Source organism: Oryx dammah, unplaced genomic scaffold (genome assembly GCF_014754425.2).
Source record: "Oryx dammah isolate SB20612 unplaced genomic scaffold, SCBI_Odam_1.1 HiC_scaffold_10, whole genome shotgun sequence".
Lineage (NCBI taxonomy): Eukaryota > Metazoa > Chordata > Mammalia > Artiodactyla > Bovidae > Oryx > Oryx dammah.
The window spans coordinates 66318724-66339602 of NW_024070194.1; the positions used below are offsets into that span (position 1 = coordinate 66318724).

At 45.6% G+C, this 20879-nt stretch overlaps 1 protein-coding gene across 2 annotated transcripts in view; it reads right to left on the reverse strand.

The window, feature by feature from the left end:
- Positions 1-20879, reverse strand: part of CAMK1D (calcium/calmodulin dependent protein kinase ID) — a 394014-nt gene that overhangs the window by 285575 nt on the left and 87560 nt on the right. The gene's annotated exons all lie outside the window — the stretch shown is intronic.

Genomic DNA, 20879 nt, shown 5'->3' on the forward strand with positions numbered 1-20879 from the left:
CATTGCTTATTATTGAATAAGCATCTATGAATATATATTTTTACACTTTCCATTTGAGATAATACTGACGTTTGCTGACTCTTGCTAAGGGTCTGTTCTGCTATTAGAACAAATAGAAAAATCTGTCGCCTTGACTTTGAGAGCTCTTTTGAGAATGATATCACTTCCTGACAAGAGGAATCCCTGGTGCATGAGTACATGCTCAGTCACTTCAGTAATAGACTCTTTGTGACCCAATGGACTATAGCCTGCCAGGTTCTTCTGTCCATGGGATTCTCCAGGCAAGAATACTGGAGTGGGTTGCCATGCCTTCCTCCAGGGGATCTTCCCAACCCAAGGATCGAACCTGTGTCCCTTATGCCTCCTGCATTGGCAGGCAGATTCTTTACCACTAGCACCACATGGGAAACCCAGAATCTCTGGTAGGACCCATCAAAAATGACTCCAGTTTCCCAGCACCTTCCTTTTGGGATACGTGTCATCACAGTGCTGGGCTGAGGCTTACTGCAGCCCTTGAACAATGAGAAAAGGACTCATATATTGACTGAGGGTCAATCCAATAAAATGAAACCCAAATAAAAAGGGTACAAATCAACCAACGCTCTCTCTGCCACGGGGCAACTCCCAGGGCCGTGCCAGTTGTTCAAGAACAGTCTGTGAAATCAGCCATCATATTATTAACCTCGTGAGTTGATCGATAAGTTTGCTCAAGGTTAAGCAGGGGAAGCTGGCAGCAGAAGCATGGGGAGTCCACGGGAATTAATCCACGTGTAAATCAAAATTTTCCATATAAAAGAGGGAGCTTATTCATTAAAAGGACCTTGTGAATAATCCTATTTTCAACTGAAAAATGAGCTCCTAATTTCTCCTGTTGCACCAGTTTAAATTTTTAGGCACTGCATTTTCTGAAAGCAAAGCGCCCGTGGCTGTGAAGTCTCTGACCCACTGTGGTTGTTACTCAAAGACTAAACCATGAGACCCCAGCCTCTACTGCTCTGCTCACTGCCTTCCTAGCAAATCCTGAAACAGAGAAGGGGGCCTCTGGGATGGGCCACAATGTATGACTGTACTTGGCAGCTGGTCATATATTAGTCAGCATTCTACAGAGAAACAGAAGCAACAGAACCAGAGAAACAGAATCAGTAGACTTATTATAATGGATTGGTGCACAATTACCGAGGCAGACAAGCTGCAAAATCTGCAGGGTGAGTCAGCAAGTGGAGACCCAGAAGAACCGATGGTATAGTTCCAGTCTGAAGGCCAGCAGACTGGAGACTCAGGAAGAGCTGCTATTTCAATTAAAAGTCAGACAGGAGAAAGCCATGTCCTAGTTCAAAGGCCATCAGAATTACATATCACAGATTATATGATCTAAAAACTGTAATACTATAAATATGCTTAAGTCTCAATAAAAGGGTAATTTACTATTTTTTAAAAAAGGAATTTCCCTCTGGACATACATATACCTATGACTGATTCATGCTGATGTATGGCAGAAACCAACACAATATTGTAAAGTAATTATCCTCCAATTAAAAATAAATTTTTTAAAACAGGAATTCCCTCTGATTTACAGAAGGCTCAGCCTTTTTGTTCCATGCAGGTCTTCAACTGATTGGATGAGGCCCAGCCACACTAGGCAGAGCAATCTGCTTTATTCCGTCTACTGATTTAAATATTAATCCCTCAAGATGACACATAAAGTTAACCATCACAATGGTGATAGCTGTTTTCTACAAGGGGGAATTCAGGAGCAGGTATCAGGGGTCCACGCAAAGCTGAGGATCCCAGAGGGAACTTAGCCAACACAGGGCAACCAAACTTCAGGGCTAGAACACAGTCATGGGACTCTCAGGGTGTGGAAAGTGTCTTAGCATCAGGCCCACTGGCCAAAGCCCCAGAGAGACACCAAGAGGACCGCCTGGGGTTGAACTTTGTTCTTCGGTTGCCACTACAAGAGGCAATCACATATCCATATTGCTGGCAGGCGTTAAACCTAGCTAATCTGCAGGGGGAAAAAATAATATGACATCTTGCCATTAAAACAATTTTCTTGTGGAAAATCCAACCTTCCTTGATCCATCACCTTGTTTGGACTCATGAGTATCTGAGACAATCTCCTCTGCTCACAGATTAAAAAAAATTGAACCAGAGAGTTTGGGGCAGTGTGGCTGTGGCCACATCACCCAGCCATCACCATCTGAGTCTCTGCCTTCCCTCCCAAGACCCTACAGTGCTCACAGTCCCACCAAACAGTCTCTGACTTCCTCCTGTTTACACGGCTCCATGTCACCAGGACTCCCATCCACCACCAAGACAGAGGCGAATGGTGGCTACCACGTATGGATGGGTGAGCCTCTCTACTGAACCTCGGGGCTCAAGGCCCTTCTGGATGTGATCCGCTGGCTTCACCACAGCCATGCTGCCTGCCCCTATGCAGAAGCAGGGGCACATGGGGTACTAGGACCAGCACGGGGTCTTCAAGGAGTCCTCCATCCTCCAGGAGCCACCAGCGGCCCAGGCAGCCTCAGGCCCCAACAGCTGTGAGGAGGGACAGGGGAGGCGGCCACCACGCTCAGCCCCCAGCACTCGGCCCTGCCCTCATCTCCATCTCCCTCACTCACTGCAATAAGCTGCTTTAGCCATATCTGCTAAAAATACACCTCGCTTCTCTGTGACACTTACTAATACATTCTATTTCAGGCCTGTTTGCATTCCCATGTACAAACGCCCATGTGGGTCTCAGCGAGCATGTGCAGAATGTTAGAGCATTCCCTCCAGGAAGATTCCTCCTGCTCTGCTCAGCACACACATCTGAAAAGCACCTCTTTCTGCACCAGTGGGAGCTGGGCAGAAAACGTTCCTACACTGGATGGGCCCTGGGGGTAGAAAAGAAATAGGCTGGGGTCAGAGGGAAAAAGAAGAGACCAATAAGGAAGCAGATGTGCACACAGTGAAGGCCACACTTCCTTCTGTTCACACCTGCGCCCCCCCCAACTGGCACACAGCCCTCCCCCATCACCCTCCCCCACGCCTGGCCCCCTGAGTCATGGTCACTCCAGAAACAGCTGCAAAACAGCATCTCCACTGAAGTCACACGACACATGCTGGAAACCAGGAGAACATCTGAAAAAAGGCACAGCTTGGGCTGAGCTCCAAGAGCCACCCCTGGGAGGGGCTCATTTCTACGTCTGAGGCCTGGAGAAATCGTCGTCTCCACCGCAACAGCGGTCCCCTCCTATGAGCTCATCCTTCCCTGAACGGACATTCCCGCTGGCCTGCCTCGGCCGTCCTGGAAGAGCTGCTCAACTTTCCTGGCGTTTCCCAGAACTTGGGCTCTCTCCTCTAATTACAGGGAAGATAAATGACAGCTCTCTGATCTCTGCCTTCCTGAACGGAAGGAGGGAGAAGTCCTGTGTGACCAGTTTTCAAAGGTCTTAATTTGTGCTTCCTTCTTCTTGTTTTATCACAAATCTTAATACATCTTTCTTTGTTTGGAGGTGAAACACCAAGGGAAACAGTGACTGGGAGCCGCTGGCTGCAGGGAAGGCAATGGAGGAGGGGAGAGGAGAGGAGACCCCAGTGCTGGGGCCAGAACACGCAGGAGGATGTCTCGGGGGAGCTGCAGCTCAGACCCAGCTGGTGCCGTGCTGATGTCTTTCCGACTGCAAAGCTCTGGGGTGACAGACGCATAGATAAGTGCAGAGTGAAGCATTCAGAATGCCAACTCCACCCCGCCCTTTTCAGGTCCCAGGACTTGGCTGGGTGCACAAGCCCCAGATTGGAGCTGTTGTTCCTCAGTTAAGAAATCCTTTAAAAATAATTAAAACACTTGAAAAAAAAAAAACAAAAAAGCATGCGACCAAATGATGGCCCCTCAACCAACACAGACTGGAGTCTCCCAAAGTCTGGAATTCGGGGCTTCACCAGCTGTACACACACAGGAAGTAGCCGGGCAGAGATTGTTAATGGAAGGAAGGAGGAAGCTAATCCAGCCAGAAATTATCATGATGAAGGATCACAAAAAAAGCTAAGGGTTTCTCTGACTGTATTATCTCTTGCACACTTAGCCAGCACCGTGATTCTGCCAGGGAAGTGATTATTAACAACTCTGACATAGGAGATTCTAACATCTGAAATTTTCCTGAACCCCAGAGATAGCAGAATCTTATTTATCTAGGTTTGATTCCACCCTTAGTAAGAGAAAACACTGGGATAAACAAAGAACCCTCCAGCACCATCATGACATCCTACTGGTGAGTTCAGATAACCAAACGAGCCTTATCTCCTTGCAGTCTATCTTCGGGTGCTGCCACTGAATCCGATTTCATCCATGTAACAAAAGACAGTCACAATCACAAGCTGTTTATCATGCACACCCCGTAGTCTTGGCCTGGAAGCCGGCATAGATGCAAATGTGTGTGTAATATACACACGCATATGGAAAAAACCCACTAACGATGCAAAGAAGTTTCCCAGACCTCATCCCTTTTTATTTTCTCTGCTAGTCCTCTGAATAGCTCATCTTGAACACTGTAGCTGCCAAGACAGAAGAATTCACTGCTTGAGTAGGGAAAAAAAAAATTCCATTATTCCAACTTTCTTTCCTTGAGCTTGATGAGAATAATGAACATGCCTGGTGAGATTTCTTTAGCAGAATGAAGGTTATTTCTCCATTTAGCAACCAGGTGGTACAAAGGAAGTGGGAATACAGGTGAGTGGAGTCCCCCACAAGTGGTAACTGCATGTCCACCCAGCTCTGAATGTGAATTGCAAGATATGCCTCATACCCTCCGATGTCACCTCTGCCCCATCTCATCACTGCTGTGTGATTTGTGGACCATGGGGGCAGCGGTGGAGAGAAGCAGGGAGAGGAGGCAGGAGCAGACGATCCCAGTTCACCTCCCTCTCTTCAGAAGGATGCTAAAAGGATTAAAGAGGTAATTATTGCCTCTGGAGCTCTTCAGCTATAAGACGCTCTATAAATACCAATAACCACCCCCTCGAGGGAAAACACATCTCATTCCAGTGGAGGTAAGGGCTGCAGCAGCCTGCAGAAACAATGGGCTGCATCTCGAAGGGATCTTCTGGCATCCTGAGTGCTCCAGAGTCATCGCTTCGTAGAGCAGGTGGCCTACAGAGCATCCCACTCTGACTGGAGACCGCAGCCCCCGAGACTGCTGTGTCTCTAACACCCATCCATTTTGATCTGTCCGTTCGATGTGCACTTATTAAGCCCCCACGGTCTGCCTGAGGGATGGAGTAGCACCGTGGTTACGTGCCTGGGCCCTGGGGCTGGGCTGCCTGGCAGCAATCCCAGCTCCGCCCGCACTCTGATTGTCTGCTCTCAGGCAACTCACTGAACCTCTGTGCAGTAAGGACGTGGATGTCCTCACTCATCACACAGAGATGATAACAGAAGCCACTTCACAAGGTCACTATGAGGATTCAGGGGTTTGTCTGTGTCCAGTTGTTAGACCTCTGATGGATACACAGTGAAGGCTAGAGAAGACCGCTATGGAGCTTAACCTACAAAATGGATGGGCCCATGGTACGCCATCTATTCCATGACTTTTAAATTCCATGATTTTAGCATCAACATCAGGATGGAAAAGGAGGAGTTAGCAATTAGCAGTGGGCCTAGCACTTAGCCGTGGGTGGAAAACAGAAGAGCAGAAGACGAGGCCCCTGACTGGGAGCCTCCAGACCCCAACAATGAAGGGAATTCAGGGGTCTTTATCTTCAGCTGCCAGACAGTTCCCTATGAGGGAGTGGGAAGAAGAGCGTTATCACAGACATGCTTTAGAACTGCCAGCTCCCAGCAGACAGCCTTGAGGTCGATGTCATTACGGACTGAGATTCTATTCTAGCAAAGCCCTCTCTCAGCTCCTACAGCCACCCCTCCCCTTTACCTCACTACCCCTGAGCATGCCAAGATCGCCCCCAAAAATGAAAGAGCCGCCCACTGAACCTCCCACCAGGAAGCCCTTAGTCCCTCCACCCTGGGCAGTGAGCACCAGCCCTCCACTTCGGGGGCCCGAGGAGCACGTCCAGGCCCGAGGGTGCATTCCTGTCCTGCCACTGAGCCGAGTGGCTCTGAGCAGTGGGTCTCAGAGTGCAGTTCCTGCAGCAGCAGCAGCACCCAGGAACCCTCTAGAAACGCAACTCCTCCCGCTCGATCACAGACCTGCTGAACCTGAAACTCCGGGGACGGGGACGGGGCCCGGCAGCCTGTGGTTTCACAAACCAGCTGGGGATTCTGATGTCTGCCCACTGGCTTCGAGAAAGTGACTTAGTTTTTTCTGAGTCACCGTTTTCCTCCCTCAGCAAAGGGGGTTAATAGCGCTCGCCTCACGAGGCTGTAATGTAAGAGTCAAAGGAGATGCTAGATGTCAAGCACTAGATACAGCAAGCCAACAAGGGTAGGCACTCAGCGTCCTCTACTTCTGTCATCACCGTCTTCATCACCATCATCATCATGGGCACCATCACCATCAAAGTCTGAGACAGATTCATAGAACAGCAGTAGCTCAGAAACAGCAAAAATAAGACTGTAATCCATGACAAGCCTGCTTTTCGGCAAAGTGGCTCTGAAGATAGTCCAAGGACAGAAGCTACCGGGGAACTGGTAGATACGTCCTACCTTGCCCAAGGCCACCCACGGGCTGCCAGGGTCCTGGGGTTACTCTTCCACACTACCTGTGATCCATGGAGATTCCCACAAACTCTGAGCATCTCGGGGGTTGGGAATCCAGGAATGAAAAGCATTCCCCATTTTATTGTCAAAATAAGGGTAATCTGAGTTTTGAGGCAACGCCACCAGAGAGAGAACTAGAGGTGTCTGAGTTCAAATACTGGTATTTCAAACGTATAATGGAAGTCCTTAGAACACGTTCTGAATTGCTGACGGGTATTTTCAGCAAGGAAGGGTGACAAGAAGAATCATGTACAGACTGACAGCATCTAGAATCCAAGAGATAAGGGGAGAGCATACTAGAAGAACTTCTTCTTGGATTACACACCAGCATTGCCTCAAACAACTGTGGCAGAGGTCATGAGGGCCTCTAACAGCCGAAAGCAGTGGACACTGGTCAACCACTGTACCCTCTGGAACCAACAGTTGACCACTCCATCCCCTCCACCTCCTCCCTTTGACCTCCAACACACCGCTCGTCTGGTTCTCCCGTCCTCACCCAGACCTCCCCGCTCCTCCTTCTCTGGGATCCGCCCCCTACCCGCACAGCTACCACACCTACTCTTCTCTTTCAGCTCAGCTACTGAGACCCCGTTCTTCCCACTCTGGAGTCTGCATTGTGCATCTGAAGATAAAGGAATGAAGAAGCACCAGGTCAGATGCCATCTCTCCATCTCAGTCTGTCATCCACTCTGTCCCCTAATATATGGATGCAGAGGTGAACAAAGAAGAGGCTGGGCTGTCTTTGGTCTTTTCTTGTGCCTTTTTTTCCTCTCTGGCAATTGCATCACCCTAGCTAGAAATATGGGACTCCCTCTGGATTCTTCTCTCTTCCTTATGCCCCACAATGAAGTGCGGATTCATGAATGCCCCTATTTCTACTTCCTAGACTGTGCTCAGATCAGCACTGCTCTCTCTGCCCTCTTCTCTCCCCCAACACCACCAGCACTTGCACAGCTCAGGGAGCAGCCACCTCCTGCTTGGAATCTGTCAGTAAGTGCTTCCTGTTTCATGCCCACTGTGCTTCTTATTTCATCAAAGTGGGGAGGAGAATCCACTCAAAACACACTTCTCTTGAAATCCACCTCTTATATTAAGTCTGATTCAACATGGTAGGAATAGAAAGAAAAAGAAGAAGGCTACTTCCATGCCTATAAACACAACCATACTAGAATTCTTAAACCCAGATCTAGGAGGACTTAAGACCTCATGGAAGACCCAAAAGAACTGAAAGTAGGGAACTGAATAGATAATTGCTACATGTTCACAGCAGCATGACTCACACTAGCTAAAAGATGGAAGCAACCCAAGTGCCCACTGATGGATGAATGGAAACAAAATGTAGTTTATCCACCTAAAGATTATCATACTAAGTGAAGTAAGTCAGAGAAAGACAAATACCATATGCTATCACTTTTTTTGTGGAATCTAAAATATGACACAAATTAGCTTATCTATGAAACATAAACAGACTCACAGACATTTGTGATTGCTAGGCAGGGGTTGGGGTTGGGGAAGGGAAGGATCAGGAGTTTGGGATTAGCAGGTGCAATCTATTATATTTAGAAAAGATAAAAAAAAAACAAGGAAGTCCTACTGTATAGCACAGGGAATTATATTCAATATCCTGCAACAACCATAATGGAAAAGAATATGAAAAAGAATGTGTGTGTATACACACACACGCGCGCACACACACACACACACACATACACATATCCGAATCATTGTGCTATACAGCAGAAATTAACACAACATTGCAAATCAACTATACCTGAATAAAATAATTTTCTGTGACTTATCTATACAAACCAAGGTGGAATATTATTCAGCCTTGAAAAGCAATGAAATTCTGTCACATACTATAGCATGGATGGACCCTCAGGACATTATAAATGAAATAAATCAGATACAACAAGACAAACATCATATGATTTCCTTCCTATGAAAAACCTCCAGTAGTTAAATTCACAGAGACAGAAAGCAGAACAGCGGCTGCCAGGAGCAGGAAACGGGGGAAATGGGAAACCATTTAATGGGGTATAGCATTTCAGTTTCTGGACATGGATGGTGGTGATGGTTGTACAACAATGTGAATGTACTTAACACCAATAAACTGTACACTTAAAAGTAGTTAAAATGGTAAATTTTGATATATATATATATGTCATGTGTGTATATATGTGTGTGTATACATATATTACTACAAAAACATGATTAGAAACCCATTTTGTGTCTCATGGATGAGGTACCAATTAAGGTCAATGTCCCAGAGCAGCTGCCTTCCCTGGCTTCCACGGATTCCCCAAAGGTACTATTAGTGAAATTGCCAGTCTCCTATCCAACCCAGAAATGGAAGGAAAGTCCAAAGAGACTTAAGAGAAGCATCTAATAAAAAAATTCCTTTCCATTATATAGCAAAATATCAGTACTTTAAATAATATCAGCATATCTCTCATTTAATTCAAACATTAAGCTCCATTAGCATATAGGGCATGCTTTGTTATAAATGAATGTTGGTTTAAAAATAGGTTCCAGAATTGCCTTTTCAGTATACATAATTCTGAGAAAGTTATTCTAAAAAGACTGTTCCACCAGATTCCCCACAAAAATTGCAAGGACTTCTAAACAGCCTTCCTGGATCAAGTTTCCATCTGTCTCCAAAGAGAAAGAATTATCTGCACAAATCTCAGATCCTTTCCCACAAAACATCCCACCTTTCCATGACCCCCTGGGGCCAGCCAGCATGTCCAGCTCTGGACTATGAGAGGCTGCCAGTTAGAGAATTACCTCTGGGCCATGTGGTCACTCAGAGCTCATGGCTTCAACTCCAGCTCTACCACCTGCTGTCTGAAAGACCTCCTGTAACCTAAGCCTCTCTGGCCTTAGTTTATTCATCTGTAAATTGGAGACAATAACAGTTCCTCCCTCTTAGAGTTGTTACGAAGATTAAATGAATTAATAGCTATAAAATGCTCCCATGTGTCCAGTTCAGTCGCTCAGTCGTGTCCGACTCTTTGCGACCCCATGAATTGCAGCACGCCAGGCCTCCCTGTCCATCACCAACTCCCGGAGTTCACTCAGACTCACGTCCATTTGAGTCAGTGCTGCCATCCAGCCATCTCATCCTCTGTCGTCCCCTTCTCCCCCTGCCCCCAATCCCTCCCAGCATCAGAGTCTTTTCCAATGAGTCAACTCTTCGCATGAGGTGGCCAAAGTACTGGAGTTTCAGCTTTAGCATCATTCCTTCCAAAGAAATCCCAGGGTTGATCTCCTTCAGAATGGACTGGTTGGATCTCCTTGCAGTCCAAGGGACTCTCAAGAGTCTTCTCCAACATCACAGTTCAGAAGCATCAATTCTTCGGCACTCAGCCTTCTTCACAGTCCCGCTCTCACATCCGTACCTGACCATGTGTTAGCTATTATCATTCTGATATACAAGGGTCTTCATGATGTGGCCACAATCTACTTTATCCAAGTGCAACTTCTGCCCTTGATTCCTGCACAGATAACCCTGCAAACTGATCTTCACCAACACGCCACACCATTTATGCCTCCAGCTCTGCATGTGCTATTCCTTCTGTCTGCACACCCTCTGCCCCAAGTTGACCTGGTAAATTCTTTAAGGGGCATAACTTCACCAGGGGTAGCTTTCCTGGTCCTAGATGGACTTTTGCCCACTTTTCTCTGAGTTTCTGGTGGCCCTTGCTTACCATGAAAGCCATCCCCACCTTGGACAGGTGTCTGCTCACCTGGCTCCCTAGGTAAAGAGCAGTGAGCTCCTGCGAGGCAGAGTCTGTACTAAAAATGATCCTTGTGCACACGGCCTCAAGGAGAGGCCTGGCACATAGAAGACATCCAATGAAAGCTGAATGAATGTTGAGCATAAAGAGTGAGACCAACACCAGGAAGGAAGGGAGAGGAAAGAAAAGACAGGCTGGAATAAAGCTGTGCCAGACTTCACATGGGAAGAAGCATGTGCTCCAGGGAAAGGAAGAGATGCAAGGTTTTTAATCTCAGGAAAAGTGAAGTCACTCAGTCTTGTCCTCCTCTTTGCGACCCCATGGACTGTAGCCTGCCAGGCTCTGCTGTCCATGGGATTTTTCAGGTAAGAATACTGGAGTGGGTTGCCATTTCCTTCTCCAGGGGATCTTCCCAACCAAGGGATCGAACCTGGGTCTTCCACACTGCAGACAGACGCTTTACCGTCTGAGTCATCAGGGAAGCCTAATCTCAGGAAGGAAAGAAGCAAAGGACACGTGGGCCAAGCAATCAGTGACACAGTGCACAGGTTATCTGAGGATCATGGATCTTGCCAGGGCTCAAGCCATCCATGCTTGTGATAACTTTAGACCGGAACACACAGAGAAGAATGGTGGGGAGCCGCGTGGAGAGTGGCTCCTCTGTATCTCAAAGTGCCCTCTCTCACACCTCAGTAATCTGAGTGATGTACCCCCAAAAGGGGTAAGTGCACTAAGCGAAGGAGAAGAGCAGAGACATGTCAGATTAAACATGTTCAGAAGCACGACTTTCTCACCATCTCTCCTTGTTACTGCGCCAGCGGTAAATGAAGAAATCTGAGACCCATTCGGCAGGTGGAGAGATGGGTGGAGAACCCAGGGTGGAGTGCAAGGTGGTAGGCGGTTTCTAGTGCTGTCTTTCATGATTCTCAGGAACTGACGAGCAGAAAGGCCCTCAGCAGCCAGGACCGCTCCTGGCCTTTAACCTTCAGGTTCAGGGTTGTTAAGCTCTAGTCAAAGACTCAGGACACATTTCATATGGTCACCTGACAGGCAAAGCTAGCCCCACACTGAAAAGTGGGCTCACCATCTAAAATGAGGTGCTATTTCCAGTTAGAAGTCAACATCAGGACAAGTGAGTTCAGGCCCCAAATAAACGTGAAAGGGGATCAAAAGGAAGCCGCCCCACTTGTACCCAGGTGCAGATGTCGACCAGGGCTGAAGCCCACACTCCAGGACCACAAGTCCGTTCCCACCACCTGTAGGAAGCATGCACACAGGCAGGGGAGCTGATCAACGTGCAGCAGCTCAGCCTCCGGCTTCTGATCCACACCAGCCAATGCAGAAGGAACACTAAAAATAAGTATGCCAGAAACACACATGGGGTGATAGGAAGGCACAGAGCAAGAGAGGAGAATGAGAGGGGACCGATGGTACTCTGACTGCCAGAGGGAGGATCAACCCCACACACACTCATATACACACACCACACACACACACACACACACACTACACATACATACACACCACACAAACCTATACATGCATACATACACCCACACACATCCACACATGCATATCCACATACACACCACACACACACACATATACACACCACACACACACACAACACATACATATATATACATTAATATATACCTAAACACATACATACACATATACCACACGTGCACACACACATGCATGCAGCACACAACATCCCCTACACATGCACACACATACATACACACACCACAGGCACACCATACACAAAAACACACACATACACAGGGCGGCCCTGTTTAGTATACAGGCAGCAGTACCCTGGACCATGACACTCACTTCAAACCAAGACTGGATTTCTTGGGTTTCAAAAGACACATATAGTATTTGGGGGCAATGCTGCAACATGAGAAAAACGCCCAGTTATGTCATTTAATTAAAAATGGAAGAAACAACACACAGTATGAAAGCAACTGTGTTAACTATTTATGCACAGAAAAAAGCCTGGAAAATATATTAAAATTGAACAGCGGTTATTTTTGAGTGACAAAATTAGAGTTGATTTTTATATTCTTCAAGGTTTTACACCTTATACAAAGTGGGGGGCGCACACATTCCATAACTTACAAAAGCAAGCCTAGATGTACTAAGCCAAGGTTTTCAAAGCATTAGAGAAAATCATTATGAAATCTGGGAGGCAAATGCAGCCCTCGAGGCTAACTGTGTTTCTGTAACAATGGACATTCTGAGACCATCTGAAATGTCTAATTATCTGGTTGCTTACTAATATGTGAACATTTGGAACCACTGAGATGTATCTTTGAATACAAAGAAAAATCCAAAGCAATCAAGTGGAAATTCACCATCCTTTTTCTGGTTCTCATCCACTTACTTAAACATCAGAATGTGCCCCGAAGAGAATGTTCAATACTTAAGAAGAAGAACCTAGTAAGCCAAAAAAGTGAGGACACAGAACAAAAATCTACCAGGAATAACAAGGTTCAGAGAGACTGATTATATATCAGAGCTTAAAAGAATAATTTAACATGTGCATTTTCCAAGTCCCTTGAAAGGGTCTTTTTAACTAAATCATCACTCAAGTAAAATACAGCATTAGTTTCTCCAGAAGCTACAAATTTGAAAACTAGATTCTTAAAAATGTACAAAATAATATTATACTCTATTTGCAAAAGCATGTTATTACATTAGCTTTTCCTAGGGAAAAAAAAAAAGCTCTCAGGGTTCCCACATAGTAACTTGCTGTTTACGCAGTTACTTAAGAATTAGTAATTCCTATGAAAGGCGTGTCTTTTATTTTCTAAATGTATAGCACAGGGTGGCAAGCCAAATAAGGGAATATTATCCAAATGTCGCCTTTCTTGGCTGTGTCTAAGCAAAGGCAAGGAATGGAAGGCTGGTTGCCTGTGCATCCCAGAGGGAAGGCCTGCCTCAGCGGCAACTTGGACAGGCTGAAATGCAGACACTTACAGGTCTATATACACAAAAGGGAGGGTGGGGGAACCTCAATTTTCTACTCTAGAATGCTGAATTTAATTCAGGAGTATAAACATGATGGGCAGTTTTTTTCTCTCCCCAAAAGGAAACAAGGCCACCTTTCCACTTCAGATGAGCCCCTTGGGCTCATAGGGGCTCTGATATCCAGGATCGCAGGAACAGACCCAGCTGTTTGCCCTACACAGGACCACCAGCCTCCTCTCCTGTTTCCTCTGTGTCAGCGGAGCTGCAGGTCTCCCTCCCCTGAGCATCTCTCCCCGTGGAGATGGTGACCTCATTTCCATCAGCTTTAATGGCCCACCTCTCTGGGGGCAGGATGCTGTGTGGGTTGCTGGGACAGATGAGATTTGGGAAGAGACTGCTAAATAATGGATAAAAGGAGGCACCACCAGCCCTCCAATACCTAATTATTTGCTTGCCTGAATCCAATAAGAAAAATAACTTCATAAAAGGAAAGGATGACAAAGACAGAAGCTCATTCTTCTCAAACCTTCAGGAAACTCTGGCTCCAAATGGGTAGGGTGTGGTCAGGGATTCAGCTGCAGACCAGACTTGAGCTCCTGCAAGTGTAAACCATCACACATGTTCCTGCCATGTGGGCTGGAGAGAAAGGGGGGCACAGGCAGGCAGGAGGGGCACCCACCAGGGGGCCAGCTCATCCCTGGAAAATGTAGGACAAGGCTCCCTCCTTGCCTTTGAGCTGCCAGACAGTTTTCTTCTGTTTTCAGTTCAACCAATAGCCTGGGAAAACCTCTCCTCCTCACCTGGGGACTCCCCACCCCATTCATCCCACACTCACTTCTTCTCTGCATCTGGGAACCAGCCTCAGCCCAGCAGCTGTCCACAAAGTTAAGTTCCATCTTTGCCATGCAAGCCCACTTCCTGGCTTTTATCCTCCAACCAAATTTCATTATTTTCAAATCACTTGGATGATACCTCACTGAAAAATGCAAATAAAAACTACAATGAGGTATCATCTCACACTGATCAGAATGACCATCATCAAAACATCTACAAACAACAGATGCTGGAAAAGGCATAGACAAAAGGGAACCCGTTTATAGTGTTGGTGAGAATGCAAATCACACAACCACTATGGAGAACAGAATGGTGATCCTTTTAAAAATTAGGAATAAAACTACCATTCGTGCATGCATACTAAGTCACTTCAGTCGTGTCCAACTCTATGCAATCCTATGGGCTGCAGCCTGCCAGGCTCCTTCCATGGGATTCCCCACGCAAGAACCCTGGAGTGGGTTGCCATGCCCTCCTGCAAGGGATCTTCCTGACCCAGGGATCGAACCTGTGTCTCTTAGGTTTACCTGCAATGGCAGGTGGGTTTTTTATCACTAGCGCCACCTGGGAAGCCCTAAAAACTACCATATAACCCACAACTTCACTACTGGGCCTATATCCTGAGCAAACCAGAACTGAAAAAGACACATGTATCCCCAACGTTCACTGCAGCACTATTTACAATAGCTAGGACATGGAAGCAACCTAGATGTCCATCAGCAGATGAATGGATAAGGAAGTTGTGGTACATATACACAATGGAATATTACTCAGCTATAAAAACGAACACATTTGAGTCAGTTCTAATGAGGTGGATGAACCTAGAGCCTATTATACAGAGTGAAGTAAGTCAGAAAAAGAAACACAAATATCATATATTAATGCATAGGTTATATTCATTATATGCGATGGCACACGAGCGTGGCCGAGAGGAGCTACCCCACGTCCAAGGTAAGGAGTGGCGGCTGTGCTTTCCTGGAGCAGCTGTGAAGAGATACCTCACCTCCAAGGTAAGAGAAACCCAAGTAAGATGGTAGTCGCTGAGACAGGGCATCAGAGGGCAGATAAGACTGAAACCACAATCACAGACAACTAGCCAATCTGATCACATGGACCACAGCACTGTCTAACTCAATGAAACTAAGCCATGCCATGTGGGGGCCACCCAAGACGGACGGGTCATGGTGGAGAGGTCTGACAGAATGTGGTCCACTAGAGAAGGGAATGGCAAACGACTTCAGTATTCTTGCCTCAAGAACCCCATGAACAGTATGAAAAAGCAAAAGGATAGGATATTGAGAGATGAACTCCCCAGGTCAGTAGGTGCCCAATATGCTACTGGAGATAAGTGGAGAAATAATTCCAGAAAGAATGAAGGGATGGAGCCAAAGCAAAAACAACACCCAACTGTGGATGGGACTGGTGATAGAAGCAAGATTCAATGCTGTAAAAAGCAATATTGCATAGAAACCTGGAATGTTAGGTACACGAATCAAGGCAAATTGGAAGTGGTCAAACAGGAGATGGCAAGAGTGAACGTCGACATTCTAGGAATCAGTGAACTAAAATGGACTGGAATGGGTGAATTTAACTCAGATGACCATTATATCTACTACTGTGGGCAGGAATCCCTTAGAAGAAATGGAGTAACCATCATGGTCAACAAAAGAGTCCGAAATGCAGTACTTGGATGCAGTCTCAAAAATGACAGAATGATCTCTGTTCGTTTCCAAGGCAAACCATTCAATATCACAGTAATCCAAGTCTATGCCCCGACCAGTAACGCTGAAGAAGCTGAAGTTGAATGGTTCTATGAAGACCTACAAGACCTGCTAGAACTAACACCCAAAAAAGACGTCCTTTTCATTATAGGGGATTGGAATGCAAAAGTAGGAAGTCAAGAAACACCTGGAGTAACAGGCAAATTTGGCCTTGGAGTACAGAATGAAGGCAAAAGCTAACAGAGTTCTGCCGAGAGAACGCACTGGTCATAGCAAACACCCTCTTCCAATAACACAGGAGAAGACTCTACACATGGACATCACCAGATGGCCAACACCAAAATCAGAGTGATTATATCCTTTGCGGCCAAAGATGGAGCTCTATACAGTCAGCAAAAACAAGAATGGGAGCGGACTGTGGCTCAGATCATGAAGTCCTTATTGCCAAATTCAGACTTAAATTGAAGAAAATGGGGAAAACCACTAGACCATTCAGGTATTACATAAATCAAATCCCTTATGACTATACAGTGGAAGTGAGAAATAGATTTAAGGGCCTAGATCTGATAGATAGAGTGCCTGATGAACTCTGGACGGAGGTTCGTGACATTGTACAGGAGACAGGGATCAAGACCATCCCCCCAAAAAAGAAATGCAAGAAAGCAAAATGGTTGTCTGAAGACAGCTTACAAATAGCTGTGAAAAGAAGAGAAGTGAAAAGCAAAGGAGAAAAGGAAAGATATACCCATTTGAATGTAGAGTTCCAAAGAACAGCCAAGGAAAGATAAGAAAGCATTCCTCAGCAATCAGTGCAAAGAAATAGAGGAAAACAACAGAATGGGAAAGACTAGAGATCTCTTCAAGAAAATCAGAGATATCAAGGGAACATTTCATGCAAAGATGGGCTCAATAAAGGACAGAAATGGTATGGACCTAACAGAAGCAGAAGATATTAAGAAGAGGTGGCAAGAATACATAGAAGAACTATACAAAAAAGATCTTCACGACCCAGATAAACACAAAGGTGTGATCACTCCCACTCACCTAGAGCCAGACATCCTGGAATGTGAAGTCAGGTGGGCCTTAGGAAGCATCACTATGAACAAAGCTAATGGAAGTGATGGAATTCCAGTTGAGCTATTTCAAACTCTAAAAGATAGTGCTGTGAAAGTGCCGCACTCAATATGTCAGCAAATTTGAAAAACTCAGCAGTGGCCACAGGACTGGAAAAGGTCAGTTTTCATTCCAATCCCAAAGAAAGGTAATGCCAAAGAGTGCTCAAACTACTGCACAATTGCACTCATCTCACACGCTAGTAAAGTAATGCTCAAAATTCTCCAAGTCAGGCTTCAGCAATATGTGAACCGTGAACTTCCAGATGTTCAAGCTGGTTTTAGAAAAGGTAGAAGAACCAGAGATCAAATTGCCAACATCCGCTGGATCATGGAAAAAGCAAGAGAGTTCCAGAAAAACATCTATTTCTGCTTTACTGACTATGCCAAAGACTTTGTGTGGATCACAATACACTGTGGAAAATTCTAAAAGAGATGGGAATACCAGACCACCTGACCTGCCTCTTGAGAAACCTATATGCAGGTCAGGAAGCAACAGTTAGACCTGAACATGGAACAACAGACTGGTTCCAAATAGGAAAAGGAGTACATCAAGGCTGTATATTGGCACCCTGCTTATTTAACTTATATGCAAAGTACATCATGAGAAACACTGGGCTGTAGGAAGCACAAGCTGGAATCAAGATAGCCGGGAGAAATATCAATAACCTCAGATATGCAGATGACACCACCCTTATGGCAGAAAGTGAAGAAGAACTAAAGAGCCTCTTGATGAAAGTGAAAGAGGAGAATGAAAAAGTTGGCTTAAAGCTCAACATTCAGAAAATGAAGATCATGGTATCTGGTCCCATTACTTCATGGGAAATAGATGGGGAAACAGTGGAAACAGTGGCTGACTTTATTTTTCTGGGCTCCAAAATCACTGCGGATGGTGATTGCAGCCATGAAATTAAAAGACACTTGCTCCTTGCAAGGAAAGGTATGACCAACCTAAACAGCATATTAAAAAGCAGAGACATTACTTTGCCAACTAAGGTCCATCTAGTCAAGGCTATGGTTTTTCTAGTAGTCATGTATGGATGTGAGAGTTGGAGTGTGAAGAAACCTGAGCACTGAAGAATTGATGCTTTTGAACTGTGGTGTTGGAGAAGACTCTTGAGAGTCCCTTGGACTGCAAGGAAATCCAACCAGTTCATCCTAAAGGAGATCAGTCCTGGGTGTTCATTGGAGGGACTGATGCTGAAGCTGTAACTCCAATACTTTGGCCACCTGATTCGAAGAGCTGATTCATTTGAAAAGACCCTGATGCTGGGAAAGATTGAGGGCAGGAGGAGAAGGGGATGACAGAGGATGACATGGCTGGATGGCATCACTGACACAATGGACATGGATTTGGGTGGACTCCAGGATTGGTGATGGACAGGGAGGCCTGGCATACTGCGTTTCATGGGGTTGCAAAGAGCTGGACACAAATGAGGGACTGAACTGAACTGAATGCATATATAGGGAATCTAGAAAGATAGTACTGACAATCCTGCATGCATGGCAGGAAAGGAGACACGGACATAAAGAACAGACTTTTGGACACAGTAGGAGAGGAGAGGGTGGGATGATTTGAGAGAATCGCCCTGAAATGTATATATTACCAAATAGCCAGTGGAAGTTTGATGTATAACACAAGGAACCCAAAGCTGGTGCCCTGTGACAACCTGGAGGGATGGAGTAGGGAAGGAGGTGGGAGAGGGGCTCAAGAGCGAAGGGTCACAGGTATGCCTATGGCCAATTCACACTGATGTATGGCAGAGGCCATCACAATACTGTAAAGTAATTATCCTCCAATTAAAATAAATAAATATTTTTTCTTAATTATTCAGGGAAAAAATTTTGGGTAAAATCAGCAGATCATCCTAATGTCAGGGTGGCCTGTCATCTAGGGGCTACAGTGCTCTAAGATGTTACCACTGGGAGAAACTGGATAAAGGGTACATGTTGTGGTTGTTCAGTCACTATGTCCACCTCTTTGCAATCTTATGGACTGCAGTACACCAGGCTTCCCTGTCCTTCACTAACTCCCAGAGTTTCCTCAAACTCATGTCCATTGAATCGATGATACCAGCCAACCATCTCATCCTCTGCCACTCCCTTCATCTGGCCTCAATCCTGGCCCACCAGGCTCCCCTGTCCATGGATTCTCCAGGGAAGAATACTGGAGTGGGTAGCCATTCCCTTCTTCAGGGGACCATCCCGAACCACGAATCGAAACCTGGTATCCTGTATTGCAGGCAGATTCTTTACCATCTGAGCCACCAGGGACACCCCAAGGGTACCTGAGCTCTCTCTATATTATCCCTATAATATGTTATATGTATGTTACTCCCATGTTCATGTAAATCAACTATTGCCTCAACTTAAAATGTCCATTAAAGAAAAACCAAATAATACATGTTTCATGTGAATACAGACCAACCAAGAGGTCATCCTACCCATGATCATCACACAGCCTGCGCCTGACTACTGTTCAGGCTGCTGTCATTCAGCAAATACACATGTCATCCCTCAACACGCTAGTTACTACACCAGGCATTACGATGTCTGTCTCAGTTGATAGTCTCAGAAAATGAATAGTGATGAGAGAGAAATCAGTGAGGAAGCCTTTGTGTAACTGATAATCTGATTTTTTAAACAGAGGTGAAAATATTTAGACACCCTTGAAATAACTGCACTATTTACACCAGAATGTTGCCCCAGTAACAATTCATCTGCTCCCAGGATTCCAGCTGCCAAGAAAATATGAGAGTGGATTCCCCACCACCAACTCTGACCACTTAACTATGGCAGCATCCTTCACTGTTTTCTGCTCTTCACATATGCAGGAGCAAGTTTCTCAAGGAGCAGGGCTGATAGAGAGAACCTGTACCTTGTTTCAGAATGAGTTCTCAAAACCCTGTGTACCTTTTAGCCAGAATGTTCGGGAGATCTTCAACAAGCAAGTGTGCTCCAGGCCATGACAACCTTCTTTTAACAGGCTGCTTTGTTTGGCAGCTCTTATTTGTCCAGACTAGATGTTGCTCTCAGCCAGCTTAAACAGCCCTTCAGAGCTACCATGATGACCCTCCCGTAACCCAGAAGGACCAAAGGTACAGTCACAAAAACAGACTCTTCTCAATGGACAGTGGTTTAAGGAACCAACACTCTTCCTGGGCATATTTATTGCTGCTGGTGCATACCAAAGTATTTTTAATCCATGATCTCATTTGCTTTCTACAATTTGTATCAGTACTTTTACATGAAGAAACTGAAACTAACTCTCTCAAATATTTATCAGTTCTTGGTTACTCAGGACTTGATGATTCAAGATTATTTTAACCTTTCTCCAGCCTCCTCCTAGCGTTTGGGACATTTTATCCCATTTCTACCATGGAGCAGGCAATAGTTTGAGAGAATGTGCCTTGAATCGGGGAGGTGAAATTACTCCTCAGCCCCATAATTCACCGGTGACCTGGCACTTAGCTTCCCTGAACCCTGGTCCCCTCATCTATGATGTGGGCTAACATCCACACTGCAGGGTTGAAGGGATGATTCAATGCAACAGCGTGAATAGTCTACTAGGGGCTGCTCAAAATGTTACCCCTTGGGTCAAAAGTTGTTTTTTAAATAAGATTCATTCAATAGAAACAGGAAAGTAACAACCAAAGTGACATTTTAGGATTATCAGAGAATTTTAACTATCTGCACCAATCCCTGGATAATTGAGAATGGTATGTAATAAGCGGCTGCCTCAGAAATGCCCAGGTGAGAAAGAGGATTTGTTTCATTTCATTTATCTGAACTGGTAAAG